Raw genomic sequence first — 16,540 nt, 5'->3', positions numbered from 1 at the left:
AATCCAGGATAAGAGGCATCATAAATTCCATGGCTGCGAACAAATTCCCTATCCCTGTATCTCAAGATATCTATCCTCCCATCCCTCTCAGGAAACAGGGATCTCGCAGGCTTTCCCCTGCATCCATCATATGGGTAGGCATGCCCCTCTGGTGCCTTGGCACCTGAGGGCTCTGCACGGTCGTAAACCCCAGCAAAACCGGATTGGGGTTGTGGCTAGAGGCTCGCCCGCACCTAGAGGCTCAACCCCAACCGCTGCCTCAAACTCTGATGGCGGCTGTGGACTTTTCTTTATAGGGAGGGGTTGCAACCCGGAAGCCGGTCCTGCGTGTCAGGTTGTCTCCAAAAGGGATAACCCCGCATGGAGGAGGCCAAGGGGACGTCCACAGAACTTATGGCTGCGGTAAGTCGATGCCTCTTTCTTGAAGTTTCTTGGCATGGGGAAGGGAGCCTGCATGGAGACTTGCGAGGTGTGACCGCCTGGAGTGGCGCCATACGGTAGGCGAGATGACGCGTCCCCCGGCATATGCCCCCCATGATTGATTGATTGATTGAAGATAATTTTACCGAAAAGAGACCAACTGTATTACCAGAGCAGAAGCCACAACCAGACCAATGAAAGAGGCCAGATCCTGCAAAGTGACTTCTTAGTGGAGTAAGAACTCGACCTGTTGCTTTATATGGTCACTCCCTCCAAAATGGGGCGTTGACAGTCTTATCATTGGAATTCGGAACTATACTAAGGAATTCCACCGTTTGAATACATTCTAAAAACTGACTTCCTCATATTAATTGTGAGTCCTAATGAGTCAAACACCTGCATGGAAAGGGTAACATTTGCCTGTAATTCCTCTACTGATGGTGCTATAGATAGACAATCATCTATATAGGAAGACACTACTATACCAAACTTGTTCAGATGAGAGAGGCCGGGTTTGAGCAGTTTTGTCGAGATGTGAAGAGCAGATTTTCGACCTTTAGAGGGGCAAGTAAAATGAGAAGGCTGATCCTTCCACATGAACCAGTGCCACTTCCTATCACTAGATTTTACATGAACAGAGGAATATGCTCCCTTCGATCTTTTAAGCTACGGACACTAATCATACCAACAATTTTAATAAATGGAAAAAAGTTTGACAAGAAACCTTGGCCATCTGTAGTGACCTGTCGCAACGAGATTAGCACGCCCACTCGGCTAATCCATCCCAGGTGCACAGCTTGACCTGACGCCAGCCTCAGATCAGTTGTATAATAACATGGTGCGAAAGATTGAAGACCTGCTATGCAAGAAGACAACACCCTCCCGTAACAAAACCTCAGGAAAGCGATTATACACGGAATATGCCACCAGTGAAAAGTGGAGTTTCACATAAAAGGTGGTTACAGGCTGGCGAACAAGAGTAAACTCGTAGAGTATTATTAAAGACTGCCGGAGAGTGTGGAGAGATACGCAAACAAGTGAAAGGTGAATACTAGAAAAATTTGCAAATAGACTTGGGGCCAGTACTAACACACATGAAATATGGAAAAAGATTAATAAGGTCAGGGGAATTAGATATAGTGGGGCCGACATGCACTGATATCACGCAGGTCAAGCTGCTGAGAGCGGTAAAGCACGGACGATCCATTGCACGTAGGGGAAGGTGGGGTAAGACTGACCACTTAACAAAACATTGAGTCTAGAAACCGAATTTATATGATTTTTGGTAGTTTGTGGGTTTGTGGTGGTGCTTTGGGATGTTATCTTCGAAGTCCTCACCCGCATCACGGTTTTTAAAGCAAAACAAGGAGGTACAAGTATTTTCAAAATAATAACTTTTACTGGGCCCAAAATAAAATAGGGTAAGACAGACCCCCAGGAGTCCATCTTACCACGCAAACTGAATGAAGAAACAAATCCTAATTGGCATAAAGCACAAATGAAAAACTCTTCCTCGTCATCATTGTATCCTTTCACATTGCCCATGAGCCAAAATTATTGGTACAAATCAAACGAACAAAAAAAAAAAAAAACCTCTCCATCATCATCTATCCCTGCACAACTTAATGACATAAATTCCACACAAAAACCTCTACCTCAACATCATCATCTATCCCTGTGCATTGCTCATGAGCCGAGCTTTTGCAATTAGCACAACAAACCCACTCTTCCCCTCTCATGGGATCCATCTTACCCCATTAGTAAATTTTCAAATGTTGAAACGTTTACTAAAGTATCTATGTTTCAATGGCAATTTATGGCATCTATATTATCATGTATACACTCATGGGTATGTATAACATAAGTACTAAATCATTATAATAATCATTTCAATATAAAACAAGCAGTGCCTTACCTTGTGCGTATAACATCAGCACTGCATAAAATGACAATTTTTTCCCTGTGAAGAGCAAGGGAAACTTATTGTTCCTACTTGCATTGATGTCATCATTGTTGGGCGACGTGAAGGACATCTACTGTAGGTGTCAAATTTTGAAACTTGCCCTTTATGCTTGGATTTAGAAGGGGGGTTCCGTCTTAACCCATGGGTCCTTCTTACCCGACCTTCCGCTACCTGGGGAGGACGGAGTCACATAATTATGACATTTTAAACTGCCTAGCGTCCATAGAGCAAGGGCTTCTGCTCCGCCTTTTCAATATGAGTTTTAGGGAAGGCAGATTACCCAGGGCGTGGAAAAAAGCGACAATTATACCAGTACCCAAGGTACATGTTTAGGCCTGTTTCTTTAAGATCCTGCTTTAGCAAGATGGAAAGAATTCTACTGGCCATGTTACATTATCTTATTGGAGAAGACCTCATTGACTCATTGTATGGATTTATCAAGGGTCAAGGAACAACAGGAGGTATCATTAAGGATGCGTTTACACCAAGCGATTCGAATCGATTAAATTCATGAAGAATCATTTGAATTGAGTCATTTTGAATCTGCATAGTTCCAACCGACTGATTCACATAATTCAGAAGGCAGCCTTCGGGAAGTATGGACGTATTAGCTTTTGCAGAAATAGCAGTGTTATAGTGGCTGAGGAAGCGTAGGCGTAGGCTTCGGCAACGAATATGGGTGCATACCATTAATTGTAGAAGACTTGAATTTGGGAGCTTGGATATTTTTTCCCATATTTGGTCAATACTCCGGAGAGGTTTTAGGATTTCTTCAGGATACCACGGGATAAGATGTTGGTGGAGCCTGTCACCAAAAAAAAGTACTAGGCCTACAGCAGAAGCCATGATTGTCAGTTCCTACCACTCTGAGAGAATACTTTGTCTCGCCAGGTGGAGCTGTCGAGTGGCAGAACAGAATAATTCACTGATACATACATTCACCGCGGAAGAAAACTTTGCACCAGTTGATACCATGTTATAACATCTAGTGTAGTATTTATTTAGGCTTAACGGTATACGTAGAATATTAAAACAAATACAGCTATGTTAATTCTATTATTCTGTCATATTAACTTATACTTTGTAACATGCCATACCGTAGTATTTAGTGAACGAAATCTGAGGCACAGGGGGTACTATAAGAAAGTCTACATCCCTTTCCCACTCTGGCTGGTGCCTGGCTGACTGGCGATTACGCTGTACATACCACACATTTCAAAGGCATACGATACACCCTACAGTTTCCAAATGAAAATGTAAAACCATGTCAACGTGTCATTTGTTTTTAAAATATGCAGAATAATATTGTCTAGTAATTCGTAGCCTACAGCAGTTCCATCTAGCTATGGTTCGCTACAATACTTGTACATGATTTCGGCGCACAGGATCACTGGGGTCATATATAGCACGTTCTCTTACTAAATTGATTAGAACGTCCACTAGCATGGTGCTTACTCTCGGTTGAATCGCCTTGGCTGATGAAAAATGGGTCCAAACCAATCATTGATTCTGAATTGCCATGAATTGGCATGATTTGAATTCCCGACGTCGGAAAGTGCTGAAAAGCCGCCAGATTCGCCAGATAACTTAATTTAGCACATTCAACTCGGTATGCTGGAAAAAAAAATTACGTCATATATGTGCTATCAAACTAAGTAATAAATTATTAGGAACATCTCTAATCAGCTTCACCAAGCACAGAGAACATAATATGGCAAAACGAGCCAAAAATGCTTGGTTCATGGTCTCAGTTTTGGGACACTTCATCACCTTGAGTGAATTACATTATTTTCAGTTAGCAAGCATATTTCATTGGTTCAAGTTAATTAATTAGCAATCAAATCCATAAAATGTGACGAATATCAAATAAACACGATGTTTTGATGCAAAATCCTTGTATGACTTCAGTGAAAGATTGTCCGTTCCGTATGTAAACAACATCAAACAGGTTTCTACCTGCTACCCACCGGTTATAGGCAAACAGTTCAGGGTCTGGATGCGATGCTGACGGTCCTTTTGCACCAATCTATGAAGTACTTTGAGCAGATAGCATGGTCCTTGGTAGCTCTCCACGTCGGGCCTCGTTTACATCGTGTCTCCCATAATCTTCTTCGAGCCGCGTCTTTCTTCCTGGGAAACACAGTCCATCCTTTCACGCCTTGGTTTTTCTTTTTTGATATAGAATTGCAGTCAGCTACAGCACATGTATAAACCGGCATTCTGTTCCAGCTCTAAGAACACTCCACACTAGGGTGACCAGATTTCTGAGACAAATTCCGGGGACATTTTCAGTTCAGGGAGGTAAAAACATGTAGTGTTTTTGCACTGGAAAAACTAAAACGGGGACACTATTCGTACCATTTCTAAACCAACAATCAAAAGTTTCTCTCGCCTTATTTACCCAAGTTGCAAAGAAAAAAAAAATCTGAGATCATGAACACCCATTAGCTGTTAAAATGTGTCCGCTATACACTTCACCGTCTTCACGGAAACTAAGGCCTTCTCCTTATTCTTGACATTCTAAAAGAGTAATTATAAAAGGACATAATTATCATAATCAAAAGGAGTAGTTTTTTTTAACGCATCAAGTGATCTTTCAGTTACAGAAAACCGGGGACAGCAGTAGCCGGGGACAGGTCACTCAAATCGGGGACGTCTGGTCACCTTACTCCACACGAGCTTCCAAACAACGGCGGGCCGCGGGGTTGTTTTAGTGTTTTGAGAAGACTCGTTGTTCCCGAGTTCAGTTAGTCTTTTCGGTTTGATATACCTTTAGCCGCAAAAAATGTTGCAAGATTATTACAGAATGTATTCCTTTGTAATATTTAGACGAGGAACAGTGCTCTCTGTTGAAATATGTGAAAAAATGTTTCAAACCAAATATGTAGTTGAGACTAGTAAAAAATGCGAGAGCATTGAAACCGCGACTGTGAGTATTAAGCTTATAATAACAGTTTTGTAGAGTGTGTATTACCAGATCATATGGATAATGTTAGGATAAACACTTCAAATTAATGTTTTGCAGTACAAAGACTCAATACCTCAAGATTTATTATGATATGAATTTTAGAATGTGTCTCTCTTGCGAGCTGGTTGGCTGTATACCGAGTCGCGTATTAAAACAGCCAGCGATCAATGGCAACCCAAGAATATCCGACGTCGGGAAATTCCCGACGTCGGATATTCGATTCGCCTGGTGTAAACGGTTACATTGAAACTTATGTGGCCAATCAACATGATTCATGAATCGTGTTGATTCTTCATGAATTGAATCGATTCGATTCACTTAGTGTAAACGCAGCCTTACTGTCTAAGTAACAACGTGGATTATTGCCTAACCTTGATAGACCTTAAGGAGGCGTTCGATAAGGCCAATGGGGAGGTCATTCTATATGAGCTTGCCAACCTGAGTGTGACGGGGCGTCTTCTGTATTGGATAGGAGATTACTTGCATGGCAGATGGGTGGTGTCCTATCAGGAGAACGGAGAAGATTATGGAGCTCGGCACGCCGCAGGGAGTTTAGCCCCACATTATTTAATGTAATAATGAATAGGATTGCTACGGAGAAATTTGCGCAGAGAGTTGGTATTACCAACTGTATTGATGACATACTCCTTCAGAGTAAAAAAGTGACTCGTATCATGGAGGTCATATTAAGGATGGTGTACTTAAGCACAATTAGGTCATTAATCGTATATGCCAGTCCTGTCCTGTCCTACTTAGATGGTGGCAGGGTAGATAGACTGTAGTGATTACAGAATGAGGCAATGAGAATCATTCTTCACTGCCTAAGAATGCCGTGATCCTTGCTGTGCGGTGTGAGCTTAGTCTGCCCAGCATTGCAAATTATATTAGGGAGGTAAGCACCAAATCTGCGGTGCGACACATGAGGTCCAAAAGTGGCACTCAGCTGCGTGATAGGGTGTGTGTGTGTAGATAAACTGCAGTTGCTCTGTAAGCCATAGGAATTACTTAGGAAGGCTTGTGTATTACTTGGAGGCCTACAGCATCTCCACCGACACTTTAATCTTTGACAAAATTACGCAGTAGACTCCCTGGGAAGGCAGGAGTTATGATGGTTGTGGGTCATTTATCTTATCCAAAAGAGAGTTACTATCCTGGGGGAACTGAAGTTCCACTATGATTGTCAAATAAATGGGGTCATAATGAACACAGCTACACATGTGTACTGTGATGGATCTGTGAAGGACGATGGGAAGGCAGGGTGTGATGCCCTCGTGAGACACTTCTCAGGAAATGGGGACACGTAGATACAGACTACAGCTACTGGCTGACAGATCGTGTGTCCTCCACTTAGGCGGAGCTTTGTGCCATCCGCTACGCCCTCACAGTGAGGGAGATGTTTGCATTTTTAGTGACAGTCGCGGGGCACTACAAACACTGCAGAGCCCTCAGCCGGTACTTGTGAAACTTGCCACGGAGTGTAAAAACCTAATTAAGTCCCTGGGAACGCAGCGGCGGGTCCATATTTTTATGGATTCCATCGCCCGTTGGAATCAGTGGGAATGCAAAAAATGAGTGTGGACTTTCAGTGCTCAGTAACTTTACAGTAAATAAATACCCAAATAAGGAATGTGAATGCAGAAAGTGAGAAGGTTTAGATTCAAGCTAGATGTGATACTAGTGAGACACTAAGACATTATGTACGAGTGGCAAATGCAACAAACTTTACGTGTGTGTGTGTGTATGGAAGACACAGAGTGGCGTGGAAAGACAGCGTTTGTACCAGGCTAAGGTTGGGCTGTAAATATTACAGGCAGATTGGAGTGGTGGTTAGGAATGCAGACAGGCAGTGCAGGCTGTGTGGTCAGGATGACTCCAACAGCCTGCCTAACTACGTGCTCCGCTTGAGCTGTCACAAACCACGTGGCTAGTACGTACCTCTTCATGACTGAACAGATCATATGCATCTTTAAACATTCCCTTGTGCATATATTAGATAATTAATGTTACGTTTCATAATTTTACAATAATTATACTATTAATATCTTACATAATTAGATCAGGATGATGGACACTTACGTATGTACCATTGTCCTTTTGAGCTGTGTGAATTTTATATATAACATATCTAATTTCCTATTTCAATAAATAACTAATAAAATAAATTCACTGCCTGGATCTTGGTTCAGTCAGCACTATACTAACGACTCATCACCACCTTCTGTCAATTCGTCCGTCGCCGCTACCCAACGTGTATTCTAATAAACACCAGCCGATTAAAGCACACCATTGTACTCCTTGGAGAAGCCTTTGACCGCGCAACGTTGACAGAGGTAATGAGGACTGGGCGACAGCTAACAGTGACAACCCGGAACAAATAGGCAAATAGGCTGCAGTCCTTGGACCGTAACGTAATAAGCAGCAAAGGACCATTACGGACCTTGGTCTTCACTGCAAAAAACAACAGAAAATATACTGGCAACACGGCTGCCAAACATTTTCCGTAAAATTTAGTTATCTGTAAACAAGAATTTTGCAGAAAATTCACTGGCAACAAGACTGCCAAACATTTTCTATAAAATTTACAGTTATCTGTAAACAAGATTTTCTGTAAATTTTAAAGATCTGTATTTTCTTCCTTGTAAACTGTCACAAGGTTTTTCTGTAAACCATTTACAGAAGTTACTTGTTAAAGAAAACTGGAAAATGTATTTCTCACTTTTATTGTTTATCACTGGAACAGTGCTGACTAACAGTATTTGCAGTTTAAAGCACCTTGTGAACAACTTAACAGTATCAATTTCTTTACAAAATTCTAGTTAACATCCATAATATGTACACTTAATGATAACAGTACAACACATATATAGGTCCTTCACATATACTAATTTGGGAATTGCTTTATGCAGAAAAGAGCACTCATGTGAGATTCTTTTCTATATTAACAGATCTTAAGTATATCACACATTTATCTGAGAATTTACAGAAGTACAAAAATATTTCATTACCTCTGTGAGGAATCACTTAACCTAAGCCAAAGTATATGAAAAAAAAAAAAAAAAAAAAAAATTCTTTCCAGTATCTAAAACATTCTTGAAAAAATAAGTAAACTTAAACTGTATGTGTTTATAAGAGAAGCACAGAAGGAATGAAAAAACTGAAATCTAAAGAATACCTATCTGATAACCAAGCTGAATAAAAAAGAAAAAAGAAAAAAAAAAAGAAAAAAAGAAAAACTGAAGTCATCCTTTTAGAGAAAGCAGGATATCAGTTAAAAGGAACATGGGAACCTGAATGCTGTCCTATTGCCCATGGAAAATCTATAAATGTGAGAAAATTTGCAGCAGAAAGAGAATTCAAGAAAAAATAAATCATAATGAACTCTGCATTTAACTATACATCATCCAGTGTGGAGAGAACTTTATATCATCAACACCATCGTCACCATATAAATACATCACCAATCATGAAGAAAAATTACATCGTCATCATTGTAATCATCACTACACTTATGTAAATGGAGAAAACTTGACAGCATTGTTGTCATTATTATAATCATTACACCATTAAAAAAAGCATTTCAGAGAGAAAAAAATATAATGAACCTATGCATTTACAGCATAACCATTATAGTCATCACTGACACATCATTGAAAAAAAGAGCATTATTTAAGTACATCACCAAGAATGGAAGAGAAGTTCATCCAGTTGAATATCACAATTCTAGCTTCCTCCCTTCTATAGTGGCTGACAGCATCTACAATAATTAAGATAATGAAAACATGATACAAAAGTTGCATTGTTATCTTCAGTAAAACAGTAAGGTATATACTACGGGGCAAATCATTTAGTTCTTCTGAAGTCAATGGTAATAAATAAATTAAATAAATGACGGCCCAATAAATTTCCCAATAGAGATGACCTGCCCCTCTCTCCAGGCAAAAAACATTGAACCAATCTGTCATAACAGCATCTCTAATAAAATTTGCATATATATATATATATATATATATATATATATATATATATATATATATGAATTACCTTTGACTGAATTCTTTGTTGATGCCGAATCCATGGGTACATACATCATATTGAAGTTGTTATAAGAAGTGTACAGCATAGCTAGGCGATAAACTCAGCGACACCACCACCACCAATGGACATCTTGTTGTAGTAAACCAATTCTCCTGAAAATAAAAAAAAAAAAAAAATAAATAAATAAAAATAATGTAGCCACCTCTGGTAAGGCTTTCATCCTCATCAATCAATGCTTGTGGCACAACTACAGTAGATATTCCCACACATTCCCTTCCTGTTTATTAAGCAAAAAAGAGCCAATTAATAGCTATCAGAGATAAAATTATACAAAACTACAATAATATGATAATGTTTGTAAACATCAAGTAAATCAAGAATACAAACTTACCAAGCCCAGCACTGTCCTAATATAGACATCCCTCCAGCTGTCCTTATTTCCCGGCTCTGCTTTTACAGCTCTTTCACTCAGCTGACAGGACATGGGAATGAAAACCTAACCTAACCTAACCTAACCCTAATCTTAACCTTAAACTAAACTAATCTAACCTAGCTGAGGCAACATGCACCACTAAAATGTCTTCCTCAGAACCCTACTGACCAATAGTGTGGTTATGTTATACTACCTAGGTTAGGTTAATGTTAGGATTAAGTTCCTATTTTCATTCCCACATCCCGTCAGCTGAGTGAAATAGCTGTGAAGGAAGAGCAAGAAAACGAGGACAGCTTGAGGGACATCTATATTAGGAGAGTTCCCCAAACTTTACTAAACACAGTGTTTGGGGGAAGTCCTCCTAGAAATCATGTCTGGATTACATAAATTTTCATTGACCTTGATACATGACAACAGAGAGGACATGCAAAACTCTGAATCCTTGACACAGAAATAATTAATTACTAAATAAATCAGTAGTACTTAACTGTGCTTGCCCTTTAGGTATTCAGGGATTATTACAACACTTAAAAAAAACATCATTAAACTTCTAAGAGTGGTGGGAGGACTCATGTAACAAACTGGACTACATTTTCACTCATTCACTACCTAGTCTTCCACTCACCAGTACCCACCAGTTGGATGTAACACTTAACTTAGATAACCAACTAAAGAAACTAGCACTACCATAACCAAACCAAACCAAATTAGCCTAACTAATATAACCTAACCTAACCACTATAATATAACATTGGTATACAATCAGACTAATCAAACAAAACCTCAGGTAAGGCCCCATTGATTAGTAATTTTGTTAAGTAAAAAAAAAAAAGCATACATTATGCACAAATACACACTTAGCAATGACATGGCTCACAACCTGAGGTTAACCAACCATTGAATCGTCACTCACATGTGAAGCAGGAGAGCAGGGCACTAGGAGTAGGTTGGGGCCGGGCTCTTCGTGGTGTCTTTGTTGAGGCTGTGTAGGTGAGCGTTGGCAGCTTTAACACAACTTATAGTGTCCCAAAAGTGCAGTGAGGCTGTGAGCAGGTATTATCAGGCTTGTGTCTCACACAGTGCAGGATAAAAGAGTATTATCAGTCTGATTCTCGTCCTGTCATTGTTGGTCCGGCGGGACAGCTTGTTACTTGTAATTCGTATTTGTAAACCAAAAAGTTGGCGGTTCAACAGTTGAGCATCTAGATGCGCAAGTAACTGTATACTCTTATGGTTTTATTATTCTTCTCATCATAGTAACTCAAAATTTCATACTATTAAATGTTTCAACCGAGATCAAATATATTTCTTACCTTCCATGTCTCCGCAGAGTAGAATATTCCATCTTCTGGTACTGAAGTTACTAGGGTAGGTACTTCTATAGGTACTACTAAGCGTTTCAGAGTTTGAGGGCACGTTTTTCTAGAATAACTTTGTAAGGAACACGCATATCATAATGAAATTTTGCCACGGTGTACTTGACACCCTCCCCGAATATCTCAATGTGTCAAGAATTGTCAACAGTATATAATAATGGCACTTCTCCCTATAAGAACAGGAGAAAGTCACTTATCCCTCACGAAGAAACGGACAAGTGGTGAGAAATGGTGACGTAGTACTATCTGTGACGTAGTAACAAGCTCCACCCACATAGTCCATCCCCCTGCTACTACCCTCCTTCTCTTCCATCCCCCTACCCCATATTACGCTCCCTCAGAATCAGAATCAGAATAAAAAAGGAAAGATGGGGAGGGGGAAGTGGGGACAGAAGAAGAATAGATGGGTGATAAGAAGGGAGCTTCAGTAAGAGGGTAAAGTCACTGGGGCTTGACCCAGGCGCAAGATGGACTTTTGTGATTACTGAGCGTTTGGTCTATTATAGAAGTTCTTTATAGAAGAGATGGACGCGGCAAGGGAGGCCGGCACCAGACCAGGGGGAGCCAAGCAGAGCGCATTACTACCGAGCACGCAAGAGCAAAGGACCGTCAATGCCACGGACGAGGGCGACGCACCCACACGGAAGTGGCGGCCAAACCGTCTCGTTTTCAGTGCAAACAACAAACACCGTGAAGCAGGAAGAGTGAAGTACGTGATAGTAGAAGGGGAAAGGATGACACATAGAGAGGATGGGGTGAGAAGTACTTCCGTATAGCGGAGGGACCTACAGTTTTACGTGGGTTCCGAACCACGGATAGTAGTAGAATTGGTGATTTGGGGTTGTAGGATATGTTTTAACTTTATTAGCGAGGTTGGTGAGGGGGGTTATGAATATTTTATTTGTGATTAAATGCGTGTGATGAGTGGATATTGGTGTTTCCCCTCCCCGTCTATATATTCCTCTCTCTCTCTCTCTCTCTCTCTCTCTCTCTCTCTCTCTCTACGTCACCATTTCTCACCACTTGTCCGTTTCTTCGTGAGGGATAAGTGACTTTCTCCTATTTTTATAGGGAGAAGTGCCATTATTATATACTGTTTACGATTCATGACACATTGGGATATTAGGGAAGGGTGTCAAATACACTGTGGCAAAATTTCATAATGATATGCGTGTTCCTTACAAAGTTATTCTAGAAAAACGTGCCCTCAAACTCTCTGAAACGCTTAGTAGGTGAGTTGAAATAACCTTGCGTCACCGAAATATTATATACAACGTCTGAGCTTTTCTTCTCATTTCATTATGAATAACTTTCATCATCACCTTAGGTAAAAATGTAAACGATAAACGCATGTCGAAATCCAAAGGCGCTACATGGCAAGTATCCAAGAACGATGCCAGTTGTCGCAATAAACAATGCGCATGACAAATAACATGGAAAACAACTTTTAAAGCATTCTTTTAAGGCTATTGGTGTTATCTACAATGAATAAGTATTACATTCCTAGTATTTCATAAAGAATAATATCTAAGAAACTATTTAGAAACAAAGAAAAAAAATGCAACATTTACAGACACACTGTAGCTTGAATTTACAGAGTTTATCTGTATTTGATTCTAGTACAATAAAATGATATTTAGATAATATGGAGGCTTATGAAGTCTCAGCACACACTCAATATTGCTTATTAAATGTTAACAACGACTCAGCCAATAAATTAAAGACATCACAAGCAAAATGTATGTCACATACAAGTCAAATCTGTAAATCTTGGTTACAGTTACTTCCTGTTAGTATTTATGGAAAAAATACTGTAAAAACAACAGCTTTATTTTACAGTGCAACAACAGACATGAAGCAGCCAATAACAATTACAGACCTCGGTCCTCACTGTAAAACAAAGAGCAACAACAGACACCGAAGTTAGAATTTTAATAAACAGCCAAAGGTAATAAAAAAGAAAACTTGCCAAGAGAAGAAGTCGGAAAAACAGTGCTCACGAGAAAAGTAGTACACACCATCGAAAATTCTTAGGTCTGTCGAGAACAAACAAACTAATAAAAACAGACTACAGGAGAATAAAAAAAAAACAAGCCTAACAACACCATGAACAATCACAACATGGACAAAGTAAAAAAGGGAAAAATCTTACCGCGCCAGTAAACAGGGGAGAAAGGTATGGCCTGAGCGAGCGCTGGCTGTGGAGTGTCGACGGACATGTGCAGTGTGAGCTGAAGGCATCTCATTGGCTATCTCGGAAGTCGTTGAACTATCCTGAAGTGAAATTCCTTTCCAAGATTACAAACCAGGAGAACTATACAATTACTCTAATAACTCCAAAAGTCAGTTAACAACGTAAACTATAGCTACTTTGTTATCTTATAATTTAATTCTTCATTTGAAAGCTACGAAAGCACACGCAGAGAACACCACCACCATACTTATACGTGGATGAGGTGCCAACAGGAGCAAATGGGGAGGAATAAAAACAGCAGCACAGCGGACGTCGTGCTAGGGAGGTGGTGGTGTTGTGGATGACGTCGTGAGCGTGGAATCGGGCAGACGTCCATGTGTACGTTCGAATCCCACCACGTGCGGTCTTGAAACTGTCATTAACGAGTGGTTTAAAGTTACCTACATGTTACCATGGTACTCAGGTTCTAGGTGGAGGTGTAATTGCCTTACACTAAAGATGCGCTTGGGTAGTGATATGAACCCTAATATGGGTACCACTATGAATAGAATTGCCTACGCCGCAAATGTGTGGAAGCTGAACAGCGCTTCTCATACTCTTCAAACAGACCTACAGACGCTATAGGCTGTATGTTGATTAGACTGTCTGTATCGCGGGAGTTGATATAAAGTCCAGGAGACAGTCAACACGTATTGTTGTTTACACTGGCTGCAACGAACAAAACAATCCTGGCTAACTCTGTGTACATATCATCTCCTCAGTCTGTTTGTAACCCTTCTGAAGATTGTGGGATAAGAGTGTGACTGCCGGATGTATGAGAGTGTGGTTTATGTATATTAGTGTTAGGTATTTTCCTATCTTACAATCTAAGTAATATTCCTACAGAAGATGCTGTCGTTATGGATGACTTCAATACTCGTGTTGGCATGCCACTCTTACCTAGCGACCATTATCAGTATTATCAATATAGAAATGTTAAGGACGAAGTAGTAAACATTCATGACAGAATGTTGTTGAATATTTGCCAGAATAATGCAATGATTATAGTTGACCATCTCTCTCTCGTGGTGGAAAACAGCTAATTGTTGAACTATCTTTCAGAAGGTCATAAACATATATTTCTGAAATTAATTCATATCTGGTCAAAGGTGACTGTCTTCATTCCATAAAAGACCTCAGTCTTCGCCAAGATATAAAAGGATCAGACTATGTACTGTACCTCTATGCGTCATACTGACAGTAGACAGCGGGAGAGGGCATCGTTGCTTGGGCAATCGTACTGTAGCAAAAATAGTGGGATGAGATTACAGAAGCGCTTGTTACAAGGCTCTCGACGTGGAACTACTGACGTGCACACTGCAGGAGTCAATATCACCGGATGTACGAGTAACGCTGCACGGCGAAGATCTGGACGTAGATGAGATGCTTTCACAAGGTTGCTGTGTGATTAGGGAGGTGGCTGACGACTGAGCCAAACAGCAACGAGAAAATGACCACGCATGGAATGAAATGCAGCCAAGATGAAAGAGATTACTGTATACCAAGAACTCTTAAGTTACCTTTAAAATCTATAAATTGAAGAGGAGGCTGTGAAACTGACCATGTATATTGTAGAACAACCGATAGCAGAACAACTCGAAATTCATTTTGAAGATTTATTAAAATCAACTTATGTGGAAACTCTTGTAATTGATGATATGCCAAACACACCTGTACTTGATAGTCCTATTTCATATAATGAACTAGATAAAACTTTGAGTGGCATGAATGTGAACAAATGTTATAGTGGGTTGCATCCGGGTATTATGAAAATTTAACGGTATCATGGCTATAGGGCTACATGAAGGCGGTGGCCTAGTGGATAAGGTGGTGAGCATGGGATCGGGCAGAAATTCACGCGTATGTTCGAGTCCCATCAAGTACGACCTTGAAACTATGCCATATGTCGAGTGGTTTAGCATGGAGGGCTATGGTGGGGCACCTCCCAGCAATGATAGTCCATGCCCAGTGACGTCCAGTTCCATCTATCCTTCTTCGTGGCGCTTCGAGGTGTAAGGGTAAGGGAGGGGGGGGGGCACCAGCCACATCTGGATTGTGGGAACGGCGGCAGCTGCTCTGGCTGAGACTCGACACGTGGGACGGGAGAGAAGTAACCCTCTTGTATTTGACTGAAATTTTCATCAGCAAGTGTCCGTTTTATTGGTTTAAATCTCGCCGTGTGACACTCAAAGCATGTAGTTTTCCCTTTATTTTCGATTCATTGACTCGAACCTGACTTGCGCACTGCGTTTGTCACTCATACGCGTGCAGGTACATACTATTGTGCATGTCTACTGTACAATTGTCCACTGAGAGAGCGATTTGCAGAGCCCAGAGACATGGTCCCCATCTCGGCCTGTACAAGAGTGACAGCCTTGCCTCCTACTACCATAAGGCTCACGTTCCTCTTGAAAAAGACTAGTTGTCCTTGAGTCACAAATCTAATTCCTGCCTACGTGCCCAACCCCTGCTACCCGGTAGTGCATTACAGCACCCCGCGCTGCCACTATCCCCATACGCCTCCCGCCCCGAGTCTGGAGTAACGCAGTGCGACTTGCCGCTGACTGGACTCACCTGGCATACTTGTGTGTGCGTGGCTGTTTTTCATGTCTTTTTTTTTTTGCAATTAATTGTTTTTATTTGATGAATTAGTAAAATAAAACGTGAAATAAGAGCTACATAATTATTCAGATTACTCTTACTTTGCAAATACTGATTAAGAATTCAATGAAATGGTTTTCTATACTCTATTGAATATTTAGTGGATATTTCCACAGAGAGTCAGAAATGTGAAAGAGATACTAAACATAAAAATGAAAGGAGATACAAACCCGTCGCTCTCACTGAGATAGAGCTGCTGAACCCATCAATGCTAGCAGCACCAAGCAGTGGAGACACCCTGCCATGAAGAGATATCTCGGTTCACTATATAATACAGAGAGGACGTTTCGCCTTTGAGCACTTCATAACAGCATTTGTCCCTCAGTCGCCAGATGTAAAACGACTCGTCACGGCTTGGAAACCACGCAGCAACTTGCGCAGTGTTCCGTGACGACTGTTCGTCAAGAGTAGCATTGGAGAGGCTAAGAACAAAAGCAATAAAACACTTTTC

General features: G+C 40.7%; 1 long non-coding RNA gene across 1 annotated transcript; it reads right to left on the bottom strand.

The window, feature by feature from the left end:
• Nucleotides 1–8,067: 8,067 nt before the first annotated feature.
• Nucleotides 8,068–11,317, bottom strand: LOC123504981. The gene is made up of 3 exons (XR_006675006.1): nt 10,733–11,317; nt 9,393–9,538; nt 8,068–9,105 (listed from the first exon to the last, which is right to left on the bottom strand). It is a non-coding gene; the product is annotated as an uncharacterized LOC123504981 (long non-coding RNA).
• Nucleotides 11,318–16,540: the final 5,223 nt, after the last annotated feature.

This window comes from Portunus trituberculatus, chromosome 17, assembly GCF_017591435.1.
Source record: "Portunus trituberculatus isolate SZX2019 chromosome 17, ASM1759143v1, whole genome shotgun sequence".
Classification (NCBI taxonomy): domain Eukaryota; kingdom Metazoa; phylum Arthropoda; class Malacostraca; order Decapoda; family Portunidae; genus Portunus; species Portunus trituberculatus.
This window is presented reverse-complemented; position numbering and strand designations above follow the sequence as displayed.